This window comes from Neomonachus schauinslandi, chromosome 10 (assembly GCF_002201575.2).
Source record: "Neomonachus schauinslandi chromosome 10, ASM220157v2, whole genome shotgun sequence".
Taxonomy (NCBI): Eukaryota; Metazoa; Chordata; class Mammalia; order Carnivora; family Phocidae; genus Neomonachus; species Neomonachus schauinslandi.
Genome location: NC_058412.1, coordinates 107,469,916 through 107,484,211, shown reverse-complemented (window position 1 = coordinate 107,484,211; position 14,296 = coordinate 107,469,916). Strand labels below are relative to the sequence as shown.

General features: G+C 46.8%; 1 non-coding gene across 1 annotated transcript; it reads right to left on the bottom strand.

Moving 5' to 3' along the window:
• Nucleotides 1–677: 677 nt before the first annotated feature.
• Nucleotides 678–750, bottom strand: TRNAE-CUC. Its single transcript has one exon. It is a non-coding gene; the product is annotated as a tRNA-Glu (tRNA).
• Between the last annotated feature and the right edge of the window lie 13,546 nt (nt 751–14,296).

The following is a 14,296-nucleotide window of genomic DNA, read 5'->3' as shown; positions in this document are numbered from 1 at the left end:
GTAAAGGAGATACACATAAATCGTATAAAGGAGCAAATGTATTCCACGATGGATGGTGATAAGTATTAAGGAGAAAAATCAGTCAGGATAAGGGGTAAGGAACAAGGGGGTTGAGGGTTAGCATCATTGAGAAGGTGACATTTGAGGGAAGACTTCACAAATGAACCACAAATGTCCACCTTAGTGTTTGATGGACGTGTAATGTGAGGCAGAGTAGGGAGAAAGTTGCAGCGCGAGGAAAGGGAGGATGCAGACGCATCAGTTACATATGGCGGGGGCAAGCTTCACGGGTGTGCGTTCTGTGTGTGTAGTCACAGGGACCCAGGCTCAGAAGGACCCCATGCACGCTTTAATGCTCTGCTGTCACCATCTTGACCATTTTTAATAGTTTTTAAATAAGGGACCTGTAGTTGCTTTCTTTCTTTTTTTTTTTTAAAGAATTTATTTATTTATTTATTAAGATTCTATTTATTTATTTGACAGAGAGAGAGACAGTGAGAGAGGGAACACAAGCAGGGGGAGTGGGAGAGGGAGAAGCAGGCTTCCCGTGGAGCAGAAAACCCGATGCGGGGCTCAATCCCAGGACCCTGGGATCATGACCTGAGCCGAAGGCAGACGCTTAACCGACTGAGCCACCCAGGTGCTCCCCAAAATAATTTATTTTTAAGTAATCTCCACACTCAGTGTGGGACTCGAACCCACAACCCTGAGATCGAGAGTCACATGGTCTACCGACTGAGCCAACCAGGTGACCCTCAAGGGATCTGTATTTTCATTTTGCACTGAGGCCCACAGATTACGTAGCTGGTCCTGCATACAGCACTTTATTCTTTCAGATAGGCAATGCCTTTTCTCCAACACTCCCTTTGAAAGCACAGATACTCCCAGAAAACATGAATGATTTGCATTTCTAATACATGGGTGTGAACTGTTTTTCTTCTGATGGTTGTGAAGTATGAAACAACAGTTGTACTAGTCACGGTAGCTGCGTAACAGAAACCCCCAGACCCAGTGGCTTAAAGCAGCAAAGGTTTATTTCCCTCTCCCACTATGTGTTCCTTATGGGTCAGCTGGGGCCTCTGCTGTGAGTCATCCTCACTCCCAGACTGAGGCAGAGGGTAAATGAAAACATGGGAAATTGTGTAATGGCTCTTAAACCTTCTTCTCAGAAGTGACACCCATCTTGTGAGATCAAGCCTGTGTCCCATTGGGCTCTCGATGGGCCTGGAGCCTGCTTAAGATTCTCTCCATCTCCCTCTGCCCCGCCTAAAAGAAGTGACCCCCATCACTCAAACTCACATTTCAAAGGCCAATGCCAATCACATGACGACACCCAGCCTGAAGAGAGGAGGAAATCTAATCCAAACAGGGGACCAGGAGAATTGGGCAGATTTGTTAATCGGTTGTTCTAACACCATTTTTTTAAAAGATTTTTATTTATTTATTTATTTGAGAGAGAGAATGAGAGAGAGAGCACATGAGGGGGGGAGGGTCAGAGGGAGAAGCAGACCCCCTGCTGAGCAAGGAGCCCGATGCGGGACTCGATCCCGGGACTCGAGGATCATGACCTGAGCCAAAGGCAGTCGCTTAACCAACTGAGCCACCCAGGCGCCCTCTAACACCATTTATTAAATAATCCATCCTTTCTGTCTTAGTTTTCATTGTCCATTTATCGTGTACGAAATTTTTATTGATCTTCAGGCCTCTCTTTGGGTTGTTTTTCTGCTCCACTGATTTCCCTTTTGAGGTCTGTGCAGAGTTACTATTTTAATTTCCGTAGCTTTGTAACGTCACTGAATATCAAAGAGGGTAAGTCCTTCTTCAGGGTTCTCCTCTGACATTTTTTTCTGGCTATTGTCATCCTTTAATTTCTAGACTGATTTGAGAATCACTTTGTCAAGTCCTCTTGCCCCTCCTGTGTGATTTTGATTAGAAAGGGATTGCACTGGAGACAAATTTACATCTCCTCACAATATAAAGTTACTAAGAATAAAATCTAAGCATCTCAGTAAGGTCTTATGATGTTTACCAAGTATATTCAGTAACTGCCTACTAATTTGACCTCCAAGTATTTTGTTTCATAGCCTTTGTGAATGACACCCTTGCTGTATTGTTTTCTAGTTTTCATTCTAGCCCAGGAGAAGAGCTCTTGATCTTGATCTTCTTTGTAACTGTTTTATCCTACTGAACTTCCTTATTACAAATGTTTTGTAAGTTGTAGTCTGTTTATTTACAAATTATGATTAATCTTTCACTTTCTTCATTAAAAAACAACCACCACCGCCCAATCTTTATACTTCTCATTTCTGCAGCAAGAGTGAAACTTGCGGGGCGCGCCTGGGTGGCTCAGTCGTTGAGCGTCTGCCTTCGACTCAGGTCGTGATCCCAGGGTCCTGGGATCGAGCCCCGCATCGGGCTCCCTGCTCTGCACGAAGCCTGCTTCTCCCTCTCCCGCTCCCTCTGCTGTGTTCCCCTCTCTCACTGTGTCTCTGTCAAATAAATAAATAAGATCTTAAAAAAAAAAAAAAAGAGTGAAACTTGCTGTGTGACTGATGCAATTTTCATTTCCATTATTTTCTGTGACCTCGTGACCACTTCTCTCCAGCCTGGCAGCAGCCAGGGTGGTCTGTACCCCCTGGCTTCGGGAAGGGGTGACACAGCAGAATGCACAGGAAAGGGAAGCCAAGTTCTTGGAGTTTTTTTAAGACTTTATTTATTTGAGAGAGAGAGAACGAGCGCGTGAGTGGGGGGAGGAGCAGAGGGAAAGGGACAAGCAGACCCCACGCTGAGTCCAGAGCCCGACACTGGACTCCATCCCACGACCCTAAGATCATGACTTGAGCCCAATCCAAGAGTCCGACACTTAACTGACTGAGCCACCCAGGCACCCCACGTTCTTGGAATTTTTCCTTTTTGAATGTCTTTACCGGATTTAGAAGACCGGAGGAGGAGGTGACAGCCTTTACACCAGGTTCCTCAACGCAGCCTCTGACCTCTGCTGGCCCTTGAGCCGTTTGGCCCTGGCCCATGCTGAAGTAAGTACAGATTTGGAGAGGACTCATTTAGAAACTTTCCTAGCAATTTGATGTCGCCACAATATCCAAATGCATGATCAGCCGACTGGCTTCACTGAACGGTATGTGGACCAAAAATATTGCTCCATGACAACTGGAAATGAAATCAAAGTCCTTCACCACAGACTGATCTTTAGATTCGCTTCTTCGGTTGATGTGCTTTAGTTGAGTGCTTCTTTAGATTAACCAGCAGGCTCTGGATTGAGAGGAAAGAAGAGAGTTAGAAGGAAGCAAGCAGGTCTGGGATGTCCCCCGTCCCCGTGTGGCTGCATCCTGGCCCCCACCCCCAGAAGCATGGCCATAAATGCAGGGCGGGGGCTGGGAGAGGAAAGCTGCCAAAGGGAGAACAACAGCTATCCTTGACAGACTGGGAAACTGCAATCGGAAGGGGCCCATCCCTTTTTCTAAGTAGAGCCTGGGAAGCAGCAAGATTCTGTCATTTCTTTGAGAAATGAAAGGGCTCTGGGCAGAGCTGGACGGCTGGATTGGAGGCGGTCCACACAGTTCCCACGCATTCCAGCACGTGGCGGGGAGCAGCAGAATAATTTGCTGGGTGTCCAGAAGGAGCCCACAGGCAGCGAAGAACCTTGGACACTCCCAGTAGGTAGGCACCGGGGCCACCTGATGTCCTCATGGGCCCAAAGGGGGTGCAGAAGGAGCTGAGCGACAGAGCCCTTAGGAAAATGTGCAGCTGAGAACAAGGGACACCGCAGCTGCATGTGTGGACCAACACCTAAGGTCTAGACCAAAGTACATCTCGGCAAATACTGGTGTAAAAACACAAGGGCCAGCTGCTTCCCCTCCCCGGAGGCCTTGGCACCACTGGACACCCCCCTCCTGCAACCGAAATGACAAACCGGGCAGCGAGGGGACACTCCCGTCCTGACCAAGAGTACATTTCAGTCGCCTGGTGGCCTGGTGACTCACGGTTGGAATTCAATAGAATTATTTAAAAAGCAGAAAAAAAATCTAACACCTTACCTCTTGCAAACTTCAGTCAACGAACCGAGATTCAAGCCTACTTTTGCTTTGTTTAACCAGAATGACAGGTGTTGAGGATACCTTTCCCTCGCTTCTGATTTTAATGGGAATGCATCTGGTATTTTACTGTATGGCATTTGCTATTGATTCCTCATGTATTTAAAGATCTTATTCTGAAGTAATCTACACCTAACGTGGGACTTGAACTCACAACCCCGAGATCAAGAGTTGCACCCACTGAGCCAGCCAGGCCCCCCTCTTTAATGTTTATCTATGAAGATGGCTACAGAGTTTCGTTATTAAGTCAGGAATAGATGTTGAATTTTGTCTAATGTCTTTTGAGCATCTATCAAGAGGGTCCTATGATTTTTCTCTTCTAACCTGTTAAGGTAATGTAGTACACAACAGATTTTCTTAATATACCTTTGACTTTGGGGGCGCCTAGGTGGCTCAGTCGGTTAGGTGTCTGCATTTGGCTCGGGTCATGGTCTCAGGGTCTTGGGATCGAGCCCCATGTTGGGCTCCCTGCTCAGTGGGGAGTCTGCTTCCCCCTCTGCCTCTGCCCCTCCCTCCGGTCATGTGTGTTCTCTCTCTCTCTCTAATAAATAAATAAAATCTTTAAAAAAAAATTCACCTTTGACTTTGCCTGTTCATTTTAACTCATAGCTGAATTTGAGCTTATAATTTATTTACAATTTTCAAATCAACATTTATAAGTGAGTTTTGTGTGTACTTTTTAAAAGCATTCATTTGGACAAGCTGTGATAAGGGGGTTATACTACGTTTATAACATTTTCTCATGCTCTAGATTATAGAATGTAAAAATTATGGGCAGCCTTTCTTGAAGGTTAGCTAGAAAATTTCCCTACTATTGTCTATCTGTGTCCCACATTTGAGTGAGTAAGACCTTTGAGGGCCTTCTTCCTATTCTCTAGAGTTAGTGGGTCTATTTGGGTTCTCCATTTTTTACTGAGTTGATCTTAGTAACTTGTTTTTTAAGATTTTTTAAAAAAAATTTATTCATTTGATAGAGAGAGAGAGAGCTCATGAGCAGGCGGAAGGGCAGGGGGCAGCGGGAGAGGGAGAAGCGGACTCCCCGCTGAGCAGGGAGCCCAACAAGGTGCTCTATCCCAGGACCGTGGGATCATGACCTGAGCAGACGCTTAACCAACTGAGCCACTCAGGCGCCCCCAATTTTAGTAACATTTTATTCTAAAAGAACATTTCATTTTCATGTTTAAATCTCAGAGCAAGTTGTACGTCACATTCTTGGGGCGCCTGGCTGACTTAGTCAGTAGAGCATGTGACTCTTGAGCTTGGGGTTGTGAGTTCTTTAGTAATCAAAAGATTACTTAAAAAAATAAACTTAAGGGGCGCCTGGGTGGCTCAGTTGGTTAAGCGACTGCCTTCGGCTCAGGTCATGATCCTGGAGTCCCGGGATCGAGTCCCACATCGGGCTCCCTGCTCGGCGGGGAGCCTGCTTCTCCCTCTGACCCTCCCCCATCTCGTGCTCTCTCTCTCTGTCTCATTCTCTCTCTCAAATAAATAAATCTTAAAAATAAATAAATAAATAAATACACTTAAAAAAAAAAAGTCGTCCCTAACATCCTCTTCTCTGAGTGTTTACCCCTAAGTCCTGAGTTCATCTGAAAGCAGTGTTTGTGGACTCCAGGTGGCCCCTCCGATGTCCTCTCCAATCTCTCCACAAACATGAGTCTCTTCTTGGCACACATTTCCCCTGTTACTGGAAGCAACGCTCCTCTCATTTTCCTCCTCCATTTTCTTTTGTGTTCCTGAATCTTTTCATGTGCCTCTTTTCATCTTTACCCAAAAGAGTCTGTTCTTATCCAGTGTCAGGAGTTTTATGGGCTTGATCAAAGGCTGGGATATTCTGTTCTAATCTTGTAGCCTACAAGAAGGAAAGTCATACTTTCTGTGGGTTATTTAGCAGATTTAGAGGATGAGCTGAGAGTGAAGAGAAGGGCCAGACCCCCAGCTGGGGTGGGGGACAGGAGGCTGGCCTATTTCCCCTGGCACAGAGGGCTCTCCAAGATCTCACCTGTCTCCCTCCTCTCCCAGACCCCTCCTGTCACAATGTACTGGCCAGAACCAAGTCAGGCAGCTCTCAGGCGACATCTGCTTTGTCGCCTCTCGCCTCGCTGCCCGTGCCGCCCCATCTGCCCAGGATGCCCGTGTGGTACTCCCTGACTTGACAGGCGCTTCCCTGAGTTTTCGATTTCTAATTATCTAAGCCATACATGTATGTTTTGTGTGCTTTTCTGTATATGTATTCTACTTCACAATGAAGACAGCTGAAAAAGAATCTGTATATGGTTTTATATATGCACTTTTTTTTCTGAAAGAATACAACGGCAAATTCGTAATGGAGGGCGTTTAATTTTTTTTTAATTAGTACAGTTCCATATTTAAATAACTGATTGTTCTTCGAAGCCTGGGAAATGACCAGGTAGCAGGGAAACCCCAGGTTGACCCCAGGTGACCAGAGACACTCTCCCAGTCTTGGCTGTGTCCAGACAGATTTCAACATGCAGCTGTCTCCTTCCTAGACCACAGACAACCGCGCCTTTGACCTGCTGCCTTCTACCCTCATTGTAGACCGTCAGTTACTCACCGCGTTTTGAACCTCAGGACCTAATCTTTGCCAGGTCTGGTTCTACCGGGCTTTCTAAGGATCTCAAAGAGCAGCAGGATGGTCTTAAAAAACAAAACCAAAAAAACCTTTCAAACACAGTTCGTTCTTTTTTTAAAAATTTTATTTATTTAATTTTTTTTTTTAAAGATTTTATTTACTTGACAGAGAAAGACACAGCGAGAGAGGGAACACAAACGGGGAGCGGGAGAGGGAGAAGCAGACTCCCTGCTGAGCAGGGAGCCCGATGCGGGACTTGATCCCCGGACTCCAGGATCATGACCTGAGCCGAAGGCAGTCGCTTAACCAACTGAGCCACCCAGGCGCCCCAAACACAGTTCGTTCTAATCCGATTTCCCTTAAAAAAGAAAAACGAGTCTTTTCCAGGGTAGAGATTTGAAAAAGAAGGAAGCTATTCCTGTTTTGAGAGTGTCAGAACATGTACTTCTTGAGCAGTTTTGGTAAACAAGTCAGTGAGTGAAGCGGTGCTTGGGTCTCCTGATTTGGCGAGGTCAGCAGAAGTGGGAACAAAGGCTGAACAACTGGGGCTAATCATAGAGAGGGCAGGGTGATTGGAGGTCCAAGCAGCAAGCTGATGACGCTGTGGATGACACCAGCTTATCTGAATGCGGGTGGTGGGAAGAAGGCAGAATTCAGGCCCTGAAGGGCTTGGGGGGAAAGAAGGAAACATGGGAGCAGCAAAGCCCCTGAGGTATGGGAATCCATGCATAAAAAAATGAGTTAACTATCTCTCCTCCCCAACTCTAAGCCACAGGGCAAAATTTACCCCAGTACCCTGGCAGGAATCTGGAAGTCTGATCTTTGGAGAGAGTTTGTGAAATCAGGCTTTTTGACTGAGAAGCTGGGAGATACCATTTTATAGCCGAGGTGCGAGCAGCCAACTGAGAACAGGGGGCTAAGTAGAAGTCGAGACTCCCAGCCTTTGTTGCCAACTTGGTTCCCAAGTGCTGGTGGGCAGCCCTGCTATCTGGGAAAGACCAGCCTCAGGGAAAGATCTGAAGTCACTGACCATGAGTTCTCCCCAATGAATGGCCCAGAGAGATTGTCACGCAGAGGATCCATCCCATGGTCAACAAGGCGGTTCCACAGGCACAGAGCTGTGCTGGGTTTTGTGTCCTCACTCTTTAGCATGAGCTGACAGCCACGGATCACCTGAAAGGTCGAGACTGAAGCAAAGAAATAGAAAAAGCAACCTAGAGAAAAGCCCGGCATGCAGGGAGAAGTTTTAAAGTTCACCAAACCAACCATGAAAATCCTCAAAGAGATTCATCCATTCGTTCATCCTTTCACTCAGCGAAGACTACTGGTGCCCAATGTACCAAGCATCATTCCAAGGTGCTGGGAACATCAGTGAACAAAACAGAGGTCTGCCCTTCTAAGTGGGGTGGGGTGAGGGCGTGGAATGGAATGATGAAGAACACACAGAGTAAGTAAGTAAAATTAGTTAGAAAGTGACAGTTGCTATGGAAAAGAAGAGTTAAGCAGGAAAAAGGAGGCCAGGAGTGTGGGTGCTCTAGGCATGGAGGGACAGGAGTGTGGGCAGGTTGTAGTATTACTCATGGAGGCCACGGCAGGCCTTACTGAGAAGATGCAATCTGAGCCAAATCTTGAAGGAGGGAGGGATTCTGGGCAGAAGGAACAGTCAAGGCCAAGATGCTAAGGTGGGAGTGGGCCTGGAGAAGTCAAGGAACACTGAGGAGGCCAGTGTGGCTGGAGCCGAGTGAACAGGAAGTAGAAGAGCCAATGACAGGGAGGCCAGGGGGAGGACAGATCACGTTGGCCTGCATCAGTCACTGCAGGGACTCGGGCTTTTCCTGTGAGTCAGATGCAGAACCACTGTGGTGTTTTGAGAGGAATGACATGATATGATGTATTTTTAAAGGACCATTCTTTATTTTTCTTTTTTTTTTTTAAAGATTTTATTAATTTATTTGACAGAGAGAGAGACAGTGAGAGCAGGAACACAAGCAGGGGGAGTGGGAGAGGGAGAAGCAGGCTCTCCGCTGAGCAGGGAGCCCAATGCAGGGCTCGATCCCAGGACCCTGGGATGACCTGAGCTGAAGGCAGACACTTAACGACTGAGCCACCCAGGCGCCCCGTCTTTTAAAAATATTTTATTTATTTATTTATTTTAAAGATTTTATTTATTTGAGAGAGACAGAGACAAAGCATGAGCAGGGGGAGGAGGCAGAGAGAGAGGGAGACGCAGACTCTCTGCTGAGCAGGGAGCCCGACCTGGGGCTCAATCCCAGGACCCTGAGATCTGAGCCGAAGGCAGACACTTAACCAACTGAGCCATCCAGATATCCCTCTGTCTTTTTTTTTTTTTTTAAATAAGCTCTACACCCAATGTGGGCTTGAACTCACGACCCGAGGTCAATAGTCACATGCTCTACCAACTGAGCCAGACAGGTGCCCTGATTAAGTGAATATTTACATTGATAATATATTGAGATAAGAAAAGATTTTATGGCCACAAAATAAAATTTTATTGCCATAAAAAGAACACCCAGAACATTAAAGAGAGTGTCTGGACATTAAAACCATGATAGCAAAAAACTAAAAAGTATGACAGAAGTATTGGAAGACAGAGTTAAGTAAACCTTCCATAAAGGAGATCAAAAAGACAAAATATGGAAAAAGACAAAAATATGAAAAATCGGAGAGAAAAGATAAGGACCAACACCTAAAGAAACAATTCCAGAAACAGAAAGCAGAGACCCTAGAGTGAAGGAAATTATCAAAGAAATTAATTTCAGAAAATTCCCTAACACTAAAAGACACGAGTTTCCAGAGTGCCTGTGCTGGAGAAAAATAGGCCAACAACAAGACATGTCACTGTGAAATGTCAGAACACTGAATGCCATCCTACAAGCATCCAGAAAGAAAAATAGTAGCAAAACGAAGAACCTGGAATCAGAGTGGTACCAGACATCTCCACATAAGTCCTATGGGAATGCTGAAGGCTCTGCAGTCACATCCTCACCTCTGGGGGACAAAAAGGAGGTAGAGAAAGGGCAGCAGGCTCCAGAGAGAGTTCCCGATGACATGGACAGAATACCAGGGGATTCATATAGAAAAGGCGGAGCCTGATTTAGTGACAGCTACATAGAAAATCACATAAACAAATGAAAAAAGATTGTCAACTTCAGGGAAAACTAAAAGTTGTGCCTGAAGGGAGAAGTAAGTCATAATATATGTCCTGCCTAAGCTGCAAATAGGGTTTATATATTCTTAGTCACATCACAATGTTTAATATTGACCCATTCAAAACCACACAATTACATGGAGAAAACAGGGCTTGCACGTATGTGAGTAGGATAGGAGACAGTGAGGGCATGGGGCAAAATCTCCATTTTCTACCAGATAAAGTCAGTTGATTAGGCTTGAAAAATTGTGAAGTGGTAATATATCATGTGGAGAGCTCAAAGTCAATGCAAAGAGATTCAGCTGGAAGAACCTAAGGTGGGTGGTTTGTCCCTTGGGGAATGGGGGAGAAGGCGTTGCTAAGAACAACTGATTTTCGTAATAAGCCTGGTTTAACTAACTTTTTATGATATGTGCACTGATCGTTTTGAGAAAAATAAAAAGTTTAAAAAGAAAACTACCATAGTTTCTTGTTCTTTAGCTGGTCACAACCTAGTCCCATGTAACCTAGGCAACCTTAATCCCCAACTCTCCCAATGCCCTGCCTGGACACAACACCCATTACCAGTGGGGTGGGGAGGGGGGCAGCCCAAGTTCACCCAAGTTCCCTCCCACCTGCCCTAGGTCTAGCTTGAGTCCTGTCTCCACCAGACCCTTTCGGAGCCTGCCGAACCTCCTTTCCTCTCCAATCCACTTAGCAGAGCAACAATTTTCTAAATTATTCATGGATGAATATTACTTTTTACATTGGTTTAGCTAGTTCAGATATGGAGCTCTCCTCCCTAAGTAAGTTGCAAACTTCTGGCAGAAGTAAACGATTCCTTTTTGATGTCTGGCAAATGTCCATAGTAGGTGCCCAAAAAACACTTCATGAATAAACTTAAAAGTAGAATTCAAGGTGAATTAACAGACAGATTTCAAACAAAGTCTGGAGATAAAACTAAGGTTAGATTAAAGCTGTGACTGATAATGGCTAAGGCATCTAGAGGACCTAATTGTATCAAGATAGAGCGGCCTTCAAAGCTCTGTGGTCTACTTTTTTGGTTAATGTTTAAGTTGAGTTGTTTTAATAAAGAGATATTTTGCCCCCAAAGTACTCTCAAGTTCCAAGTTTTGGTGACCCGGGCCTTGGAAAATAAATGTACTCTATTCTGCCAACAGCCCTGGGAGAGCAATACAGCGCAAGACCATCTTGAGTCAATGTTCAGAATGAGCAGGAGTCCTTAATCTTGGGCCCATTCAGTCCATGCTCCTCTGGTCCCACTGTGGTTTCACTCCCATTAAATGGAGAAAATACCTGGCATTTTCTGACATCCCCAAGAAGGGCAAACTTGGCGCTCTTAGCAAGTACCCTGTCAATATGCTCTGAAGTCTTAAAACGTTCAGATCATGGCTGAAGGGACAGGAGCCCGCAGCTATATCCAGAGATCTGACTCAGCCCCAGCTCCTCGTGCCAGTCATCTCCACTCTGCCAGGCCACGAACCCTGCTAGCTGTGTTGGTGATTCGGCTATTGCCACCTTTTCAGTTGTGGTCCTGAGGGTGGTGGTCTCAGAGCAAACTCGGTGGATATTAATCCTAGAGAAAACCCTCTCGAAGGACTAGAACCTTAGCCAAGACTGGAGCACTTTCTAGTTGGCTCTTCTCCCGTTAGGGAAAGGAACGAAAGAATGGAGGCATTGGAGACCCACAGAGCCAGGGAGGAAAGTCAGCACCTCCAGTGTTCAGGGGCAGCTCCTGAGCCGCAAGGCCTGCCTCCCACAAACGCAGGAAAACATACCCTGCCTCTCACTGGGTCCTAAATTACACAGCTCCTTTCCCCTAGCCTTCAGAGCACTTGAATGTGCTCTCACTCCTGCCATGGACCTTCGCCATCTGTGGGACTTGTTTTGGTATCTCACTGCTCACACGAAGCATCTTCACAAAGCCTTCCTGTGTTGTGTCCATGCCGTTTCTGTGAAGCTTCCTCGAGACACTGGGAGTTACTGGGTTGGCTGGAGAGTAACAGGTGGATCAAGGAGGAGGAGCTCTAAATTCTGGGTGCCCCCCACCCTCAGCCATTGGTGCTGCCAGAGAAGGTCCAGGCCCAAAGGGAAGAAATGGATTAGGAGGCACAGGGAGCCCCAAACCAGTGCTTCTCAGGCACCGACCTTACAGGTCTTGTTTAAACGCAGGTTTGGATTTAGCAGGGCTGAGGCAGGCCCAAGATTCTGCGTTTCTAACAAACTCCTGGTCCGCAGGCCACGCTTCGAGTAGCAAGGGGCAAGACTGAGGAGGGAAAGTGGAGAAAGAGGTGAAAACAGGGCCCATGGGAGGAGAAGTGAGGGAAAACAAGCTCCAGGAGAGGCGGTCTGCGAGGGCTCCCTGCAGGGCCTCCTGCGGCAGGGGCCTCAGTGGCCCGTGAGGGCTACAGTGGGGTGCTCTGGTCCTCTCCCTTCCCCTCTTGTTCCACGGGACTGGAGCACATAGCCTCCCAGGTGCATGCTGGGGGGGTGCCAGGGGCTGGAGACCTTCTCATTCCCTCCCTTGCCTTGGCTGGGCCCGACTGCCATGCTAGCTGGGGTGCCCAACTCCATGGGACAGCAGATTCTTCAGGTTGGCCCCAGGGATAACAGATGGGTTCTCTCCCCTCCTGAGCTTCACCCGAGGAACTACTCCCTGAAGCCAAGGGACTGACCGTCTTCACTTCCTCAAACAGCAGCTTCCATTAACTGAGCGCTTACTGGGTGCCAGTCTGTGTGTGAAGCGCCCTCCGACACGGTTTTATTTAATCCGCACATTTACCCTCGCAGATGGGAACTGGCTTATCCCCACCTTAAAAGGAAACTGAAGCTCCAGACGCGATTTGCCCAACGCCTTACAGCTAATAGGACTCTACCCTCCCCGCCCTGGCACTAAACCATAACTGAACGCGTGAGGCCAGGAGCCTGGGGGATCATGTCTAGGAGAGAAGCCTCGAGATAGGAGTTTAGATGACACAAGACAACTATGGCGAATTAATTTGGTTTATAACCCTTTGAAGGTCAAAACTGACTGTCCCTCGACCAGCTTCCCTCATTGAACCAGTAACAGAAGGCTCTTCTGTGTCAGCCGGCAGGGACACCCCAGGGCCCCGCCGGATGGAACGTGCAGGTGGTTGCGAACTGGGCTCAACGGCCTGAGCAAAGGGTGCCAGGCGGAGACTGGACTCACCAGGTGGCACCAACCAGTCTGAGGAGGAGCCGGCCTGCCAGGCAGCTGACGAGAGGGTCATTCAGGACCATCTGAATCGAATAGTTCCAGCCCAACTGTCCACACCTCGAAGGAACATTACATAGCATCCTGGGATGGAAATGCACTTCGAACTTTGGTTCATTTAATAAACTGAAGTGCCCCCAAACACTGTGCTGGACTTTGTGCAACCCTAAGACGCACTCTTGCCCTTAACAAAAACAGTTAGCAGATTGGGCACACAAGCAGCCAAGCAACGGTGAGGACTGTGGTGAACTGGACAATTCTGCTCAGACGAAGCTGCTTTACTACCTTGCTCCAGGTGGTTGTAGCGTCTCAGTACAGAAGAAAAATCTAGTGATTTTTCAAGAAAAGCCCCAAATCAAAATGCGAACCCTTCCATTTTTAAAAACAAAATGCAGGCCGACATCTGTGTTCACTAGTTTGCAACCTCCGCTCCTCACTGACCATGCCCAATTTTTCCTGTTATGCCTTTAGCACCTCACACGACGGGGCAGAAGGAATCAGTCAGTATGCGGCGAGCGCACTGACCAGGGGAAGCCTATCCAGAGGCAACGGGTCTGAATCTCCGTCATACATAAAACATTTGACGCAACCCCAGAGGATTTTTAGCCTTGGAAATGATGAACGAGAGGTCTAACAGTTGTTGCAAGTAAGAAAATCCTTATAAAGCTAGAGCACATGGCTTAACCAACATTGGGGCGGGGAGAAGACTGCTTTTACATAAAATATACATTTAACAATTGACTTAGGTCCCCACTACTGTCTATGGCTCTGCCCATCCCCACCCCTTCTTTACTTGCCCGGCCCTTAAAGGCACTTGGGCTTTCATATTTGGTAAGGGCAATTCAGGCTTTGCCTTGAGTCCCGAATGTCCAACCTATTACCTAAGAATATTATCCAACTTGGTTTTTTTTCAAGGATTAAAATCAAACAGTATGCAATAAAGGTGCTTAGCACATCTGGGCAAAGGTTTCAAGAAACATTCACCGTTGTTACAAACGTTTAGATGTTTTCTATAAAGAACCAAAATACACACTTACTGTCAATGCAGTTACAGGGAGTCTGATTTTGTCTTAATAAACAATACTTGAGGGGCACCTGGGTGGCTTAGTCAGTCAAATTTCGGACTCTTGACTTCAGCTCAGGTGGTGATCTCAGGGTGTTGAGATCGAGCTCCACGTTGGGCTCTG